The sequence below is a fragment of the Protopterus annectens genome, chromosome 3.part0 (assembly GCF_019279795.1).
Source record: "Protopterus annectens isolate FY-2018-M chromosome 3.part0, PAN1.0, whole genome shotgun sequence".
Taxonomy (NCBI): Eukaryota; Metazoa; Chordata; order Ceratodontiformes; family Protopteridae; genus Protopterus; species Protopterus annectens.
This window is the reverse complement of record NC_056731.1, coordinates 1082686569-1082707775: the sequence shown is the minus strand read 5'-3', so window position 1 is coordinate 1082707775 and position 21207 is coordinate 1082686569.

The window sequence follows — 21207 nt, the reverse complement described above, 5'->3', positions numbered from 1 at the left end:
CTTCATTTAGGTCTATCTCCTTAAAACTCTGATTGACAGTTCCTGCCATAACTGTCAAAGACAGATGACACAGAACTACTGTAGACTAAGAAAATACCACTGCTACTACATGGTTAGAAGTGGGTATGCAGCGGGCTCTTCCAATGGACATCTCCCATGTCCATTATGTCCTGAGAACTCCCAAAATTGCTATTATTGGAAATACCCTGTTCACGCATCCCAATATCTCCTACAGAGAACAGGTGAGTAGGTCATTCTTCACCATTCCTGTCATCCCTAACACTGAGTTGAATGTGCACTTGACCTTCTAAGTGAGCATAAGTCACCTGGGTCATTGTAGTCAGGGTTTTATCCCTATGTGTTATGTCAGCAATGATCTCCTCTCTCTCTCTCTCTCTCTCTCTTCTCTTTTTTGTTGATTAATTAAACAAAGACAGCAAACAACTATATAATACATTGCATTTTCTTTTCTAGTTTTAATAAAATTTTATGCTAAATAGGTAGAGTAGGTCACAAAATAAACGTTATTTTTTGTCTTTGACAGCATTGTGTGGGTTGGAATAAAATAAGTTGTTGATATACAAGCTTAATTATCTATAAATGTGTATCAGCAGATTTTCTTTGCAAATGACTGGATTTTTAGATTTTTTTTTTTAATTACTTGATTTGTTTTCTCATGGTAGGCTTTATCTAATTTATTTTGCACTGGTGTTCTCTTTTAGAAGACACACAATCCAACCCCTTTAGTTAGAACTCTTCAAAAATGCTTATATAAATATATCCAAAAGAAATAGATGCAGGTACCAGGTGTGCACTCGGTATTCACCTCAGAGCTAAGTAAAACAAAAGAATATGAGCTGTCATGGCTGAAGCAAGACTTGTTTAATAGAACAATAAAAAAACAGTAAGCGCTTTCACGATCAACCAGCTTGCTTCCTCAGACTAAAATACACCAACTGTCACTTAAAAGTTACACTTTGGAGCACCAACCAGAAAGTAGAATCAATTAACAAATTAAGTAAAGGCAGTTTATCCATTTCAAAATACATCTCATTAAAAAATGCGAGGATGCATAACATATAAGCAATATACCAGTAATTAAAACATTATACAGAAAATATATCAATAATTCATACTAGCAATTTATATCTATATAAAAATCCAGATGTTTATTAAGCACTTCTAATGTTTAAGTGGTTTGGCTTTCAAAAAGGGTTTAAGGAACACCATTTCATTGAGTCCTGGATATTTATCTACAAAGGAATTGGAGGGAGTTACCGACCCAATGCCACATTTTTCATACACAAAAAGAAAATCACTTAAAAGACAATTATGTTATAAAACATCAGGTAATAAACCCAGGGAACTATCCAATAGAATATGGACATACCCGTGTAGAAATTGCACAGCATGTAGGTATATTTTTACAGGGTCCATTTTCCAATGTCCTGAACAGAATCTTAGAATAGAAGTGTTTTCTCATGGTAGGCTTTATCTAATTTATTTTGCACTAGTGTTCTCTTCCTTTGTAGATTAGTAAACCATTATCTTGTCTTTCCTACTCTAGAGATATGGATTTGATTGCTTCTAATTGATTAACTTGGTAACTTGCCTAACCATTTTGTAGTGTGCCATCTAATACTTTTTTTTGTCTCTTTCTTGTCTTTCTCCCCTTCTCTCTAGTTCCTGCTTTATACATGTCTGCTTTCACCTATTTCAGCCTGCCTACCCTCTACTAAGAGATTACTATCCAGCAGGGACCCAAGGACCCCCCAATCTTTCAACTGTAACATCACTTCATAAGTGAAAACTGTTGTTCTCACATGTAAAGTGATAAGAGAGTATATGCAATTGTAAGTTTGGCTCATACCTAATTCACTACTCTGCTTTAATCCTGGTTGTTAATTATTGTATGCCTTACAGCCTGAACACCCAGTAGCCACCCCCCCACTCCAGTAGACTATGTATATTCCCTCTCATACTTCTAGTTTAATTAATTAACCCTATCATATATATTGCCTTTCTAGCCCTAGTCTAACCTTGCCTGAGTTTCTTTTCCTCACCACTGTGGTCATTAACCTACTGCCCACTAGGTGGCACCCTCCTAACTGCTCCTCTCTTGTTGCCCTTCATCCTCATAAGACTGTATTCTTTTTTGAACTCCTTTCTAGCATTATTACCACTGACTCGACATATTACCTTTTCTGCTAAACCTTTCCCATTATCTGCCTTTACAATTCACTTCTACTACACCCTACTCTTCTACACAGATCACAAAACCTACTTACCCCTGCAGTCCCTCCTCCACAATCAGAATTCCACTGATTGTTCTCACTCAACTGTCTCAACCCGCTCCTTTCGCCCTGCGGGTTCACTCCGCTCCTCTTCCTACCCCCAATTCCCACCCACCCCAGGGGTCCTCAATATATTTTCACTAAACCACACCACTACTTTTACCAACACCAATCAAATAGTTCTCCTTATTGCCACTCCCCACCATACTTATTCAATTACCTCTCCTAACTAAATGTAATACCCACCCCACCCTTATAGTTTCAAATACCCACCTGCTATTACTACAAACCCTTATCTATCTTCCCATCTTTTACCTACATCATGGCCAATATTACCTACCTAACTCAACTAAACTGTTTAGCCTTTATATCACTTCTATCTCCTCTAATAACTATCTACACATTAACCTCTTATGAACAACCACTCCACCCAAACCTTCTACTGCCTTCTAAGCTCACTTCCACACCACTACTACCTATTTCTCTTTATAGCTTTAACACCACAACTTCTCCCTGCTACCTCCATGCCAAATATCACAGGCTAACCCATATAAAATATAATACTTCCCTTGCAAGGAAAATACTTTGTTTTTACTTCCTTAACATTAACAACCCCACATATAGAATACTCCACTTAGCCCTACTAGATGGAGACATTCATCCTAATCCTGGCCCAAACAATATTCCTGACACTGTACAAATTACCTCCAACATTACTCTTCCACACACACCTAATAAGCCTCCAAACTCTTTCCATAGCACATCTTAACATTCGAAGCATTAACAATAAGACCACCCATCTTCATGCCCTATTAGAATTCTACCAATTTGATTTCCTATGTCTATCCGAAACATGGCTAAAACCATCCATTAATGACAATGAACTTATCCCACCTGCCTACAGTATCCTGAGAAGGATCAGATAAACAAAAGGGGGTGTGGGAGGGGTGCGCGGTCCTTTAAAAATAATCTACAAGTCACCATATCTAACATAAATCTACCTATATTTAATAACTCAGAAATCCTAGTCACTAAACTTCAAATCAACAAATTCAAATCCAATAACATCGCTTGTATTTACCTTCCCCCTGGTAATAACATTAATACCCTTGAAAACATTCTTAACTGGATATCTATCAATCTTCCACAAGAAACCTTAATACTTGGGGACTTTAACATCGATTGGAAGTCCTGCAGTACCCTCAGCCCACCACCCACATTAATCTTCATGGCTTCTCTCAAGTTATAACCTCCCCCACAAGAATTGATAAAAGCAACAATAAAGAAAGTATACTTGATTGGATTCTTACAAACTCCCACATCTTACATACAAGGCAGAACCCTCCCTGATAATCTAAGTGATCACTTACTCACTTATATCATCAGACACAAAATTAACTTACCTAACCCAACTACATATCGTACAATCAGGACTAAAAAATCATTCAACCCAGAACTTTTCCAGCTAGAACTTAAACACTGTGACTGGTCACCACTAAAAACACTTCCCCTAGATAAAGCAGTTGACTACTTTAATACCTCATTCTTATCCATCCTTAACCAACATGCCCCTGTACGCTCTATTAGAAGTAACACTAAACCTGCCCCATGGCTCACCAAAGAAACTAGACAGAAAATTCTCCTCAGAAACAAATCTTGGTCAAAATGGCACACTACCAGGAATCCAACAGACCACCAAACCTTTAGACAACTTAGGAATACCACTAAAAAAGCTATCCTGCTAGATAAAAAAAACTTTTACATCCAACTACAACAAACTAACCAAAGAAATCCACAAAAGTTTTGGTCCAGCATCAACAAACTCCTACACCCAGGCCAATCTATAACACCTACCCCTCTAGGCTCTAACCAAGAAAACCCAACACAAACTGCTAATGCCTTTAATTCTTTCTTTACAGATACCATTCAAACTCTAGCTAAGCAATTATCTCCTACTTCCCCCAATCTAACCACCTCTTCCACTTTCCCTATTCCATTACTTCAGCTAAAACCAGTTCCTACATCCTTTATATGCTCTCTACTAGAAAAATTGAAACCTACCACCCCCTCTGCTGACCATCTACCTGCTGAGTACCTGCAAAAAGGTGCCAAAGCCATAGCCCTCCCCATTTCCATACTCATAAACAGAACTATATCCGAAGGAAATATCCCATCTATCTGGAAAATCTCACACATCATCCCCCTTCATAAAGGTGGTAACTCTATCGACATCTCAAACTATAGACTAATAGCCTTACTCTCTCCACTAGCAAAAATAATGGAAAAATGTGTCCATAAGCAAGTACTCACCCATCTAATTGATAATAACTTACTTGCCAACTGTCAACATGGATTTAGACCTAACCACAGCACCACCACACCCCTCCTCTCCTTCACAGACTGTATAAATTCTAACGGTAATAACAATACCCTTTCCTCCTCTGTCTTCATTGATTTATCTAGGGCTTTTGATATGGTTAATCACCAGCTCCTTATTGAAATACTTAAAACTCTTTCTCTTGATTCTCTAGCATTACAATGGTTTAAATCCTACTTAGACAATAGACAACAAGCAGTACTATGGGAAGGTAACCTATCCTCTCACCTCCCTATTTCCCTTGGTGTCCCCCAGGGCTCCATTTTAGGCCCACTGTTATTTTCCATTTTCATTAATGACCTCCACCTAGCAATCCCACATGCCACCTGCATTCAATATGCAGATGACTCCACTATTATTTGCTCAGCTAATACCCCTGCCGAGCTACAATCTCTTACACAAAATGCATTTAACACAGTGGAACAATGGTTTTTAAACCGTTGCCTTTTACTTAACCCAAAAAAAAACAAACTCCTACTTTTTACTCCTACTCGTAGGACTGCCCCTCTTCACTTTACTCTTGCATCCAACAATGGGACTCTCATATCTCCTGACGTAACCACCAAACTTCTTGGAATTACTATAGATAATAATCCAAACTTTGACACTCATACTAACATCACTATAAAAACAGTAAATAATAAACTGGTATCTCTTTACAGAATCAAACCCTTCCTCACTCCCACAACCAAAATCGCTATAGCTAGAACTCATTTAATCACTACCTTACTCTATGCCTCACCCATATACACCAATCTCTCAAAACACAACCTAAACAAACTTGCTACTGCCTATCACTCCATTGCTAGATTTGCCACAGGCTCTCCTTTTCGTACATATCACTGCAACAACCTAAAACAACTAGGATGGCTTGAGTTTCAAAACCAGATACTATCTCAACAACTCATTATTATCCATAAGAGCTTGTACTACCCCACCTATACACCTATACTGACTACCCTCATCACCCCCTATAACAATCTCAAGAACCTACGCTCCTCCAATAAGCCACTTATTACTATCAACAAATCCAACAACTCAGCTGGAGATTCTCTGTTCTCTAACTCCATAGGCAAACACTGGAACAAACTTCCTCTGAACTCCTATCTCTGACCTCCACAAGACTCTTTAAACTAAGAATAAAACAATTTCTCAGTTCTCACTGGCTTTGTCCTTGTACTAACCCTGACTAAATATCTTCTCTGCTCCTAGCAAGAGTATATTCCACCAATTTACATACTCTTGCTGCCTCTTAGATACCTTTATCTCACTATATCATATGATACATTTCTATAATTTATCAACAGTATATACTTTCTGTTATCCTGCTACCAATTGAAAACTACTAATTTGTTTTTATTTCTATTCCATTGCACATCACCTCAGCACAACCTAGGTATCCTTGTAATGTCAACTGAACCTAATCAGTATGTCTGTATTCTGCTTGACCCTTTTTAATTATTATTATAATTCTTTTAATTTGAAACAATTTATTACAGTCATATATTGTGTATGTGAATGGCTGTAACTGTTTAGAGCTATTTTACTACTGTTATTTTGCTTTGAACTTATTATTTTTTACTGTATAAAGTTTTCTGTGCTGGAGCTTTTCTCCCCGGGCCTCTACTGAAAATGGATTTTATTCCAGTTAGACTAGCCCGGTCAACAAATGTAAAATAAATAAATAAATAAAAGTGGATTTTTATTCAGACTGCAATACTGTAAAGTTTTTACGTAGATAAAACCAATAGAATGCATAAGGAGTCGATCTTAGAACATGTGAGGGATATAGCTAATAAGAAAGAAACTAGTGCCTTAGCTAAACATGATGAAGCTGATGGCATTCACCATGTTTTTAAATTCCTGGTACTGGAAAAGTTGGCTGAGAACATCAGGGGGGAGTGACCTGAAGAATAGGACTGAGGAGATAGAACAAAGATGGATCATATAGCTTAATGCAGATAAATATCCAGGACTCAATGAAATGGTGTCCCTTAAACCCTTTTTGAAAGCCAAACCACTTAAATATTAGAAGTGCTTAATAAATAACTGTATTTTTATATAGATATAAATTACGAGTATGACTTATTGATATATTCTCTGTATAATGTTTTAAGTACTGGTATATTGCTTATATGTTATACATCCTTGCATTTTTAATGAGATGTATTTTGTAATGGATAAACTAACTGCCTTTACCTAATTTGTTAATTGATTCTACTTTCTGGTTGGTGCTCCAAAGTTTAAAAGTTTAAGTGATGGTGTATTTTAGTCTGAGGAAGCGATCTGGTTGATCGTGAAAGTGCTTATTGTTTTTTACTGTTTTATTAAACAAGTTTTGCTTCAGCCATTACAGTTCATATTCTTTTGTTTTACTTATATAAATATATGACTGACATACAGTGCAAAATACCTATTGTTAGCAAAAGAAGATTATTAAAGAGCTGTCCAATGAAATATGTAATCTCCTTAATGCACAAAAGCCTAATGATCATTGAGAGAGAAAGAGATGAAAACTATGGCAACAACTTTACATACAGTAAGACATACAGTAAGAACAGGAATAATGGAGGTGCTACATCCTTAAAATTTAAATATAATTGTAAAGGAAAACAAATTTTAAGTACATACAACAATATGATACCGAACATTTTGCAGTGCAATGGTTGTGTGCAACAATTTTCCAGGATATTATGAAACTCTGTCACCTAGTTGCATCTCTCCAGCTGAGAAAAGAGGACACTCATGTCTGAGCAGAGTTACTCTAGAATGAAAGGCCTTTTCTGCTGACAAAGCATCGCAATGCTCACCACCTGACAGTGGCAAGATGAGACATTACAGGAGATGGAAGTAGTGACTCCAATTATAGGACAGTGGACTTGTTTCCCCACATTTCATTGAGGTAAAAGTTGGTGAATATTGAAATGGACAAACACAACAAGACAAACCTTCCACTTAAGAAAAATGTCCTCAAAAAGCACAACTCTCCAACACGAGGGTTAAGCCCCCCCCCTTAACTTATATATTGCTACTGCATAGTTGTACCACCACAGGGAAAATAAAAAAAGACCTCATACAGTGCTATAACTGCCAACAGACACAGACAAATTGCATCATCAGTGACTCTCTATGGAATACAGCAATATGAGATTAAAAAAATGATGAATCTAAACCAACAGGTTAAATATTCACTCATGTAAACATCAGTGACTAGTATGTTAGACCACTTGATCTATAATATTGAAAATGCAAGTGTGTATCACTTCTAAAGTGAGATAAGGAGTACGTCCTCAGGCATTCTGAGAGAGCTGCATGGGTTTTTAATATAAAATGCCATTGTCCATGTATAGACATAGTTTGGCTGTGGATGGAATCATACCAATACAAGGGGGTGGGGATCTTTGGATCAGTATGCATGTCTTTGACTGATAACATATCCAGTTATAATTTTACAGGCATGGTTGCTTATTAAGATAGGGGTCTTTGCTTCATGAGTTTTGTGAACGACTGCATGGATTTCAAGTCCTTGAGTCTTTGGCTTCTTTGGGTTCTCATAATCAATTTTCTTGTAGACGTGAAAGGGAATTGACTGTCTGCTTCTGTCTAGGGTGGAATGAGGATCCCAAAGGGCAGGATTAAATGTTTTTGTCAGTGACCATTTAAGCTATTGAAGGACAAAATTACAAAGCTCTTTTCCACCTGGGTTCCTACTGTGCAAGGACATCATCAACGTCCTAGGAATGGGTCTGCAGAATTAAACCCACTAGTGAAAGTAGAGACCTCCAAGTGATAACCACCTGGGCCTCAGTTCTATTGAGGGGATGGTAGTGCTTGATTTTGATTAGACAATTTCTGTCGGGTCATTGGCTGAATTTTGATTATCTGGCCTCCACCGGGTTGCAGCCTTACAGACTTTAAATCCCACATGTCTTCTTCAGGTCTATGAAGCAGTTTTTATTCCATTAGGTATCCGACAGGAAGAACGTAAGAGGAAGTGAGAACATCCAGCAAAGAGGTGGATAGATTGTGTGAAAGAAGATCTGCGACAGTCAGGCATGAATGTTGAAGAAGGCAGAAGTGTGGCACTGAATCGAGAGAGTTGGCGACAGTTAACACGATACCCCGACCAGATGTAGAAAAATGGGAAAAAGGGAGCTGATAATGATGATGATGATGATGTATCCAACAAAAGTGCCTAGTGTACAGCGGGTAATGGAACCATTTCATCCTTGTCTATGACTTAAACTCCAGTGCTGTTTTTGGTACAACCTAGTTTCAGTACTCTGATTAACTTTACTACTGACAAATTTCATCCAATGAAAATATTTTAGCCACTTAACTTACTGACTGCACTTCTAATGGATACTTTGCCAAAACTGCCAACTTTTTTTAGCATGCAGTTGTGTTAAAGAGTTTAAATAATACTGTATTATTGCACCTTACTGGTATCATGCTTTTGTTCACTTTCACTTTGTTGACTACGCTAGTATTAAGTTTATTTGTTTAATCATATTTTTTTTTTATTTTATATGTCAACTGTGTACACATTTTAAAACAAAGCTTCATAACAATTGACAAGCAGAATAAGAAAAAAATAAAATTTATATTTACATTATATACAAAGGCCTGAAATGATAAATTATACATTAATGATAAAAAAAAATAGAAAAAGATGCATAAGTATGAACAATTTCAGAAAGACATTGAGTCCATTTGAAGTATCTCAATAAGTGACAAAACCTTTCTCCAAGGATTGTTGGTGAAGATCTTAAGGTACGTTCTGATTTATTTGGTCTTGGTTTCTTTAAGTGCTGTTTCCTTCACAAGAGACAGGAAATCTTCTACAGCTGGGGAGATGTTAGAGTTCCATTTTCTGGTGACACATATTCTAGCAACGGCTAGGATTGTCCATAGTGGATATGAATTGCCTTTGTTTATAGTAGAACCTTCATTTATGTTAACGAACACAATAGATTTACTAAGTGAGAATGAATCTGAAAATGAAGGCTTTAAAGAAATCATCTTTGTCCTTCCTTTAATTTTGTTATTCAGAACATTCATAACAAATGTGTAGCCAATCTGCTTTGGAGACCTCCAGACATCTCCAACAAATAATATCATTAGAATTTCTGAATTTAGCTGTTCTATCAGGAGTTATGAAGGCTCTTTGAGGGAATTTCTAGGTAAAAATACTCCAGTATTGAGTCCATGATAGAATTTAACAGTGGACAAAGTTTTTGATTTTTCCTTAGTGATGTGATTCCAGTATTTTTGATGCACATCACTAAGGGTTATCAGTATTAAATCTAGGGTCTATATTAAATTAGTGAACGCTTAAAAAAGTGAACGCTGATTTACTGACCCCATAAAAGTGAAAGTTTACAATCCCAAACACTTAGAACAGCAATTTTTTTTCCCAGGGAAAAAAAAATCGTTCTTCCAAAAAAGAAAAAAAAACTTTAAAACATTAAACATGCCCCCACACTTAAAATATACCAACTCCAAGATTACACTACAGTGCTGAAAATGGCAAAATAATGAAGGCCGCCAAGCGATTTCTTTCCCAGGGAAAGAATTCGCTTATATGCCATTTCGGTATTTTGTCGTCTCGTGCTTTCAAGTTCGATCAAGACGCATTTGAAAGAATGCGTTTTCGAACTAAAGCTATTATATAAAATTTCATATAGATAGATTTTTAACATAGGTCTTTTTAGATGAGTTTTTGAGTACCCTACAGAAGTCTTGTAAGTAGGTCAGAATACTTTGTAAGAGTAACCAGCCTTGGGGTAGTAAATCATATTCTTTAAACAGATATTGAGTATCAAATGTTTTATGACCTTTTATACAATGTTGTCAGCAAATGAAGCTTTTAGATTCCTAAATGCTGAGTATATTTAAATGTAGCTTATCAGAATAATTTCTTAAAATTTTGAAAGGAATTAATAGTTCAAACCAGATTTTGATATCAGCATCAGAGTTGACAAATTTCCCAAAGTTGTTGAAAAAAATTCAAGGAATTTAACTTTGTTGGTTTAGCAATATTGTATTGAACAATATAAAAAAGAAAATACCAGAATTTGTTAGTATGGTTGTTTAAAGAGAGTTTAGTTAAAAATGGTTTTCATTTGATAATATAGTAAGGTGTAAGGATTTCCAGTTGGAATTATAATTTGGATCAACCCAATTTATAATGACCTTGAATGTCGATGCTTTAATATAGGTTTTAATATGAGGAAATTTTATCCCAAACTGATTTCATGGTCTAATATGATGAAGATATGCTATTCTATTTCTCCTAGGGTTCTTCTTCTTCTTCTTTTGGCTGCTCCCGTTAGGGGTCGCCACACCGGATCAACTGTTTCCATTTCTTCCTGTCCTCTGCATCTTGCTCTGTCACACCAACCACCTGCATGTCCTCTCTCACCACATCCATAAAACTTATCTTAGGCCTTCCTCTTTTCCTGTTACCTGGCAGCTTCATCCTTAGCATCTTTTTCCCAATATACTCTGCATCCCTCCTCAGCACATGTCCAAACCAATGTAATCTTGCCTCTCTGGCTTTGTCTCCAAACTTTCCAACCTGGGCCTACCTCTAATCTACTTATTCCTAATCCTGTCCATCCTCGTCACACCCAGTGCAAATCTTAACATCATCAACTCTGCCACATCAAGCTCTGACTCCTGCCTTTTTGTCAATGCCACTGTCTCCAACCCGTATAACATAGCTGGTCTCACTACCCTCTTGTAGACCTTCACTTTCACTATTACTGGTACTTGTCTGTCACAAATCACTCCTGACACTCTTCTCCACCCACTCCATCCTGCCTGTACTCTCTTCTTCACCTCTCTTCCACACTCACCATTACTTTCACTACAGATCACAATGTCATCTGCAAAAATCATAGTCCACGGGGACTCCTGTCTGATCTCATCTGTCAACATGTCCATCACCATTGCAAATAAGAAAGGGCTCAGAGCTGATCCTTGATGTAAACCCACCTCCACCTTAAATGCATCCATCACTCACACCGCAGACCTCACCGCTGTCACACTACCCTCGTACATATTCTGTACCACTCTTACATACTTCTCTGACACTCCAGTCTTCCTCATACAATACCACAACTCCTCTCTAGACACCCTGTCATATGCTTTCTCTAAGTCCAGAAAGACACAATACAACTCCTTCTGACCTTCTCTGCACTTCTCCATCAATGCTCTCAGAGCAAACATCGCATCTGTAGTGCTCTTTCCTGGCATGAAACCATACCACTGATCACTAATCATCACGTCCCTTCTTAACCTAGCTTCGATTACTCTTTCCCATAACTTCATGCTGTGACCGATCAGTTTAATCCCTCTGTAGTTACTACAGCTCTGCACATCACCCTTATTCTTAAAACTCGGTACCAAAACACTTTTTCTCCATTCCTCAGGAATCCTCTCACTTTCCAAGATTTCATTAAACAATCTAGTTAAAAACCCCACTGCCATTTCACCTAAACACCTCCATGCTTCCACAGGTATGTTCTCTTAGGGTACCACAAAAAATTAATAATAATTTGTTTATATCTTAAATGAGTTGGTTTCCAGGAAAAATATTAAGAGCCTGAGCTCTATATAGAATTTTTGGCAAAAGAGTAATTTTAATTAACTGTAACCTATCCTCAAAAGAAAAGAATATGTGGTTCCATTTTAGAGAATAATAATTTATCAAAGTTATGATATTTTTGTAAGTCACTTCAATCATCTTCTCTATGGAATTACATAATACTATAGCTAAATAATCAAAGGTGCTCGTTTGTTTACCAATGATATGCTGATTGAAGGATTGTGTGCTTTTCTTTCCTTTTAGTAATATATGTTCAGATTTCAGTTTACTAAAGTGAAGAACAGAGATTCCATGAGAAATGTTTATTACAGATTATAATTCTCATAAGGCAGTTGTTAAATAAGATAAAGTAAGAAGAATGTCATCAGCAAAGAGCATCACCTTAGAATTGTAATAATCATAAATGTCAATACCTGTGATATTTGAGTTATTTTGTACTAGAGCAGAAAATATTTCAATAATGAGAGCAAATAATATCTAAGATAAGGGGCAACATTGCATGGTGCCTTTAGTTATGGGAATATATTTGGATGAAAAAGGACCTAGTTTGACATAGGCCAGATTGGTCTTGTATATATTTTTTCAGAATAGATATAAAGGAAGGTGGGAATTCAAATAATTTGTTCTCTGTTTAAAAAGTCAATTAGAGTTAGAAATCTTCTAATGTTATCATGTGTTTGTCTCTTGTAAATAAAACCTGTTTGATCATCATTAATAGTATGAGATAATGGGACCCTGATTCTGTAAGTAAAAACAGACACAAAGATTTTACAGTCTTTGTTTAAAAAAGAAATGGGCCTATAAGAACTATAACATCAATGATTTTAATTAGCTTTTATCATAGAGATGATCAGAGTGCCTCCAAGAGGGAAGGATTTTATTTTGTGTTTGTACTTCAAGTAAGGTTTTGTGAAAGAAGGTTATGATGGTTGAAGGGAATAATTTATATATTTCTATAATTATGCCATCTATTCTTTGGACATTGTTGGGCTCAAAATTTTAGATTTTTCCCTTTATTTCATTTAATGATCTTTGTGTTTCTAGATTAAAATTTTTGTTAAGCTGAGAGAAGAAAGTTTAGTTTTAAAAGAGTTGCTTTCTGAATTATTAGTTTTGTAATGATTAGTGTAATGATGTTTGAAGGCATCAAGGATATCCCCTATATCAGATACAGTTTTGCTGGTACCTTCATGTAATAATTCTACAATGTTATTTGAATTGCATTGGATCTTAGATCTTACTTCTAGATTATGCATATGTTTTGATGTTAAAAGCATAAGAGTTTAATTTGAATCTTTCCAGAGACAGATTCATTTTATGAGTTAGGATGTCTGAGTATTTTTTATTTAGTTCTTCTATTTTCTTTTTTTCATCTGGGGAAAGTTGAGTAGCATTATCTTTAAGTGTTAGAAGTTGAAATTGTATATTCTGCAGTTCTGATTCCCATTTTTTCAATTTATTTGTATACCAGGTGGTAATTTTACCAAATATGTAAGCTGACAATGCACCCCAAACAATGATTATGTTAGAATTCTTATTCTGATAAAGCCAATGTTTAAAATATTTTATTTTGGTTATGTAAGCTGGTATTCTGGTTATAGTTATTAACCTTTTGTAATCCATTTAAAATTTAAGATTAAGTGCATCATGGTCAGAGATAGGACATGGGGAATTGTGAACGATGAAAAGTTCAGTTTTAAGTCAGTAGAGACTAAGATACTATCTATCCTTGTTTGAGTCCTAAATCTATGATCTATATGAGAACATCTTAAAGAGGTAGAATCCTTAGAGTTGAAAGTATCAGGCAAAAGAAAGTCCCAATAACTGACAAAGGTCAAAACCAAAAAGCTACATGTAAATGTTGTGAAGGTTTCTATGTTGGCAAGACCAATAGATGATTGAAGGACAGGATTTTTAACCATTTATATATTAAGACTGGTAATGACCAAAATGCTCTTGCTAAACACATTAAAGACAATCTAGGACACAGTTTTGTCTTTAGGGTACTTCAGTACATACACAGTAATGTTAGAGGAGGTGATTTGAAAAACCTTACTGAAATGGTTGAACTCAAATGGTTCTTGAAACTACAAGCAGATAGATATCCCAGTCTTAATGGGTATGTTCATTTAAAGCCAACCTTAAGAAATAAGAAATTGTGTTAAACCCTTGATTGGTTATATCTATTGACGCACTTTGTTTATTGGATGCTTTTATTTTAAATTACCTTGTTTTATTGTGTTTTATGTGATCTGAAGAAGTGTTGGTTGTTGCAACATGAAAGCTCTTATCTGTTTTCAATAAATTATTATTACTTTTCATTTGCCATGTAGCTGTGGTGGTCTGACCATTTATTTTTATGCTTAGAGTTGAAAGTATCATGCAAGTTCAGTTATTCAGACCATTTTTAAAGAGTTTTGCAGTATAAGTGAGTCTAAATGAAGGGTTATTTGAGGTATCACAATTATCTAAGTTCTCCCCCAAGTATAGGATTGCCCCCATATGTGATTCTGATAAGAGCAAGATTTTCTTTAGCAGTTTTATCAACTAACCCCGGGAACCAGTAAAACTAAGGTCCAAATTCTATTATTAAATTTTAGCATAAGAATGGTTAATAGTCCATCTGGGTCTTCATATTTATATATTATTTGAGGAATTACAGTACTTTTTCACATAAGGTCATGAGTCCCCTCTTCTTTGTTTTATAAGTTGAATGTACTGTGATTCCAAATGTTTTTTTCAGTAGTTTTAAAGTGAGTTTTCTGCAAAAACACAACCTCTGATTTGTTATTATTCAAGTATCTTAAATTAGATCTTTTCTTTGTTTTGTTCAATCCATTAATATTTAGAGATGTTAAAGTTAATGTCATGGAATAATGTGAAGGGGGTTGTAAGAATATAATCAAAAATTTCTGTTATAGTCCAAAAATTCTTTCTTACATGTAAGAAATTAATATTTCTAGCATCTAGGTAAAATGTAATTATAAAATGAGAAGATAATTATTTTAAGGTAAAAATTGTGATTTCAGGGCTATAGCAAAGAATTGACTCAAAAATAATATATGAAACCCGGTAATAGTAAAGATAAAAGTTTTCAAAAACAAACATGGAATTATAAAAAAATTCTAGTCTGATAGATATACTATGATCCATCAAACTACGTTCTGTAATTATACCAGCCATACTGAGTAGTTCTAATAAGTCTTGTAAAGGAGACATACTGTGTATGTAATAATATACATTAGAACTGCTCAATCTAGACATAAAAGGAACTTCAGTTTATAAGATATTAGCTGAATCTGTGAAAAAGTCTTTGTATGAGACTTTGGGTAAACATAGATCCAATATTCTTTGTGTTTACATAAAAGTGATGTTAAGTTTAATTATATCAAAGAACTTGTTAATAGTTAGATAACTCTGAATGTTATAGATTGCATGTAATAAGAAGAAACTTTTTAGTTTTAAGTAAAATCTTATCTATTACTACTAATAGTAGTTGAAAAATATCCCCGCAGATTTAGAAATAGTAGAAGAATTAATATTAAAACATCTCTAAAAATCAAGTTATGATTACCAACATCTAGATTTCAAACTCAGTACAAATGAAAATAAGTTAATGTACAGATGAATGATATTATCTAGTATCACTCACTAATCCTTGAAATGAAGTAATTACCAGAGTTACTTTTAGTGTTATATGACTCCTATAAATGAGACAAGAGTCTGTGTAGTATCATTAGTTTACTTAAGGGACAAAGATATATTGGAACATGCTTTTAATACAAAGCGAATATATGAATGGGAATTTACTATACATTTATCAAGAGGGTGGATCTTATTCCATCTAACTCTCTGGGTTTTCCCCTAGCTATTCATATATATCCCTTTCTCCACTTCCCCTTCTTTTTAAATGCAGTCTTTGATAACTTAAATCTATGGAAATGAGGTTTGGAACAGACCATTTTGGCCAGGGACATTTTCAAGTGGGGGGTAGGCACATAGATTAGGAGGGATTAAGAGACTAAGGGGAGGATAGAGTTAAATGGGATGGAGGGATGTTTAGGAGGAAATGAGGTAAGGGTAGGGAGGTGCTTAGAAGGATTTGTTAAACATAACTGAGGTTGAAGTCACATTTTGGCGTGAACTTGCTAAGTGCAGGATCACGTCCGTGATGACCTGAGGTAGGCTGGTGATCAGGTAGGCCTTTGGGTGATTAGCAGAAAGGGAGAGGTGAGTAACAAATTTTTTTTCTCTCCCTGCCCTCATAGGTGGCTATGGGTTAGGAGCAGGTGGCTAGATAGTAGTGGGTTAGGAGGTCACTCTGGGGTTATTATGAGGGTAGTCACGAGGGGGTAACAAAGAATCAGGAGACACATCTATGGTCTATGGTCTCCTATTTGTAGTAAATGCAGCGAGCTGTTTTACCACACGTCCTACAGGCAGTGTGGTAACACATTCTATTAAGCAACTTTCAAAGTACCTCGTTCGAAGTTTATAAACTAAATAGTAGAAGCACATCCTTGTCTTGTGCCCTTGTTCCCCCATACCTTAGGTTTGTCCAGACTCTAGACTCTTCCTACAGACATTTGTGCTCATGCTGCAGAGCAGGTCCGGTACTCATATACATTTTGTGGCCAGATTTTTATTAAGATGGAGTTCATCTTCATCAGTTTATTTAACCACTTGCAATGACAGTGGTTCCATGCTTCGCTTTGTCAGTGGGCTGGGAAGGCTTGCGGCAGTGGCATAATGACGCCTAGAGTCAGTTTGATGACTGCCCAGCTCTGTGATAGCAATTTTGTGGGCTTTGAGATGCCCAAGTACAATGGCTATTGCTGCCCATGTGCATTGGGCAGGGTAGCTGTTGGGGGGAGGGCGAGATGTGTCCCAGACCACATAAGAAAAAGAGGGTGCTAGGGGGTAACACTTATATGTATGACCTGCATTTATTTCAGGTCTGTTAACCTAGAAGGTGATTGGTTTCCACATTAGGCCATGCAGTGAATTCATGCCAATGCAAATCTGTTATTCTATCAACTTTCTCCGATTGTTGTTAGAGCACTCTGGACTGCAGTTGGTAGGAAATGAGGTTTTGGTTTCTGACTTACTGTCAGAGAAAACATGCTGTCATATTACTGTTGATGTCACAGTAGAGGGATAAAGTAAAGGAGTATCCCTCTTGGCTGTACAGAGTTTTGCAGTACATCCAGATTTGTGCCTTATTTTGAGGTGTGCTTCAGTGGCAAATTGGTAAATGAGGGTATACATTTGAGTTTTGAACTTTAGGGAGTATGAGGAAGAGTGTCAATTGTAAAAAAAAAAAATAGTAAAAAAGTAGTTTTACATGCACATTGGTCATAGTGGTATGGGGATTTGCACCCTATTTCATCTGCTGAGTCAGGAGAGAGGATTTGTGTTTTTCACAGGTTCATAGTACCAGTGTGTAATTGCTGTTCAGCACACTTGGGGGGGGGGGGGCTGGGGGATGGGCAGGCAAGGAGAGGAGTGGAATCGAACAGAATGGGGTGCCAGTGAGCCCCAGAAGGGAAAGTGGTGCTCTTATCTTGGCATGTTGACAGACATTGAGATGGAATATCCCATTGGTGTCCAATTGAATAGGTGAACAGAACCACAGCCTCCACTGTACTGGCAGTTGCATCTTGTTGTCGTTTTTATTGCCTTGACTTTGGATTTGGATGGGATTGAACCACTTGAGGCATTTGTCTGCTGTGAAGATGTTTGTTGTAGGTGGTTTGTGGTGCATGCTAGCATATAGCCTGTTGCTTGGCCATGTAGGGAGAAGGTTCCCTAAATTTCTGACTTGGAGTCCTTCTGAACAGTATGGTGGGGACAGGATGGATGCTGTTTGTGTGCTTGGTAGGGCTTTCATTGCTGTTCATGGGCAGTTGCTGCCATGGGGGAGTCTGACTATTGGTTGACAGTGTTGTCCCAAAGGGGCAGGGGCTTCGCAACATACCTACTATCTGTATAGATTTTGCAGACTGTCCAGACTTGAAACCATATATCAGCATGCATATGTTGAAAACAGATCTATTACCACATATAACATTATGTTTTATAACAATATAATAACAGCTATGAATGAAAAATTGTGCTGTGATTTAATGTATATAGATTTAACTTCAGCATTTGACAATGTCATACACTTAAAATTGTCAATAAATTAGTACAACCAGGTTTTGGTGTACTCTTGATAAGATGGATAGCTGCATGGCTGACAAATGGGACATGGCAACTGGACAGACGAAATCCTTGGTTATAGTCAGGGTGTCCCACAGGGCTCTGTCCTAGGCCTTACTCATTTAGATTGTATCTTTTAGACCTACATTTTTCATCTGAGATGTTCTACAATCTATAAGGGAGGTGGGCAGATGACCTGAAATTGGGTAAACTGATTACAGATGTTACAGATAAGGCATGTCTGCAAAATAACTTGAATAAATTGACCATTTGGGCACAGGAGATTAATATGCTATTCAATACATCAAAACAACTAAGCACAGGAGGTTTGGTGGGCATAAATTTAAAGGTGAATATTTAATACAGCACACAATAATTGAAGCTGTAGACTCATTTATGGATCTGGTTATAGGGGTAGAGTCAGCTAGGAGTTTTTTTTTTCTAATGATATCAACCAGTGGGTTAATGATAGTTATAAAACTATAGGCTGTATAAAAAGATTTATAAAGATTATGATATCAAATATAATGAAGTCATTGTTTGTTAGTTACATTAGACCCAAACCTGAGTATGGAATAACAATATGGAAACCCTATCAGAAAACAAACATGACTAAACTGGAAAGAGTATGATGGAACTATACCAGAGGTATCCATGGATGGGAAAATGTAAGCTATTATGGAAGGCCAAAATATATGAATATAGTTCCCAGACTGGACAGCTCGTCAATGCAGGTGGTAAGGGGGGGTCATAGGTTCATAGGTTGGTACTAGGCTATTGGCCCTAGGGCCTATACAACCCTAGCCATAATAATTCCCCGGATATTTCTTCCCACAATATTTACTTCTCTGGACCCTTGTCTAGTAGGGTGACTGACATGATCCCCGGGGTGAATTTCCTATCTCCCATCCAATCATCAAGGTTCCTTTTGAACAGGGCCAAGGAGACGCTCTGCTTGACATGTATGGGCAGTCTGTTCCAGAGTATGAGGAGTCTCTGGGTCAGGAACCTATCCCTCCAGCATGTTTTGTTCATTGTGATGACAAGGTTTAGATCCCTGGAGCATGTGGTTCTGGGTGATTGGGATTTCTTTAAGTGGAGCATGTCCAACAGCTCAGGGTTTGGCATGACCTTGTATGTTAAGCAGAGATCGCCTCTGAGTAGCCGATATGCCACAGAGTATAGCTGGAGGTTTTTTTAGATGGTCAGCATATGGCATCTGCTTTAGGCCTGTGATTCTTTTAGTGAGGTATTTATGTGGCCTTTCCAGCTGTTGAAGATGTCTTGTGAGGTACATACCAAATGGGACATTATACTCTATAATGGGTCTAATGAGGGGTGAGTACAGTGGGACTGTGACCTCCTTTTTTCTGGATGAAAATCCCTTAGTGATGAGGTGTGCCACATAAAAGGATTTCCTGACTGTCATGGCAATGTGGTTATCGAAAGTGCGACCACTGTCCACCTGTGTACCTAAGTCTCTCATCACACTTTCAGTGTTTAGTGTTATAATGTTTGGTTTGCCATGTACACAGGGTAGAGGGTTTTATTAGCTCTGTTCCATGCATTTAATTGAATTTGTGTATTGTACTTGAGTTGGTGTGTGTGTGTGTGTGTGTGTGTGTGTGTGTGTGTGTGTGTGTGTGTGTGTGTGTGTGTGTGTGTGTGTGTGTGTGTGTGTGTGTGTGCTGTATAGGTAAATGAATATATGATATATTTGGATAAATATATGTAAGAGCGTGTGTATATAATATATACACACAAGGTGTATACATGTATCGGTAATGTTGCATGTCTAGCAGAATGGCTAAGCATAGGGACTACTTTTCTGTGGTAACATCAAGCAAAGTTATCTGGTTATTGAACACATGGTCAAATGCACATAATGCTTTTGGAGGCTTGGTTTTGCCAATTTGGATTTTGGATTCCTGTACTTAAGCATCACAGATAAAGGTAAGGGGTTGGAGGGTCATGCTTTTAACATTTGGGGAGGAGAATAGCTTGTTGGTTCATTGATTCAAATTATGGGCCAGATTCAGTAGTAGTAGGGCTGCATGTCCTCCCTGCAGCCGCACAGGTACAATAGGGTTTAACATGCGCTGTGTGAGATGGGTGGGGGGGGTCTAGTTTCATGTTTATTGTATATCCTGCTCTGTTGGGTTGAGAGGTTGGTCTGGTCCATATATAACTGCTCTGGCATACCTTTCAACTCTACAGATTGCATGGAATGTACAGAATTAGTTTCATATTTGAGGTTTGTTTTCATAGAGTTTGGGTTTGGCAATTTGTGGCCAAGCATTAAAGACTGAAATTTAGAAAATAATGACAGAATTTCAGTTGAGCACTTTATATCATTCAGATGATATATTGGTCCCCTTTTTATTTATGGCTTGCAAACACTTTTGATCTAAGAGGTCGAGAAGTATGGGCTTTGTCCACATTACATGGGCTAACAGGCTGAGAGGTATGTGTTTAGAGCTTTTGCTTGTGTTATTGTTTGCAAGTTAAGGGGAACAGATGGGCAAAATGTGGGACACATACTAATGGTATATTATGGCATATTAACAGCTTCAGCTGGTAAGGTTAAGCTGGCTGAATTATAAAAAAAAAATAATAAAAAAATAAAATAAACAAAAGGGGGAGGGTAGAAGAGTAGGAGGGGACGCTAAGTCATATTTACATTGAAGAGTGATGGGGGCATTACGACTATGGGTCAACATGAC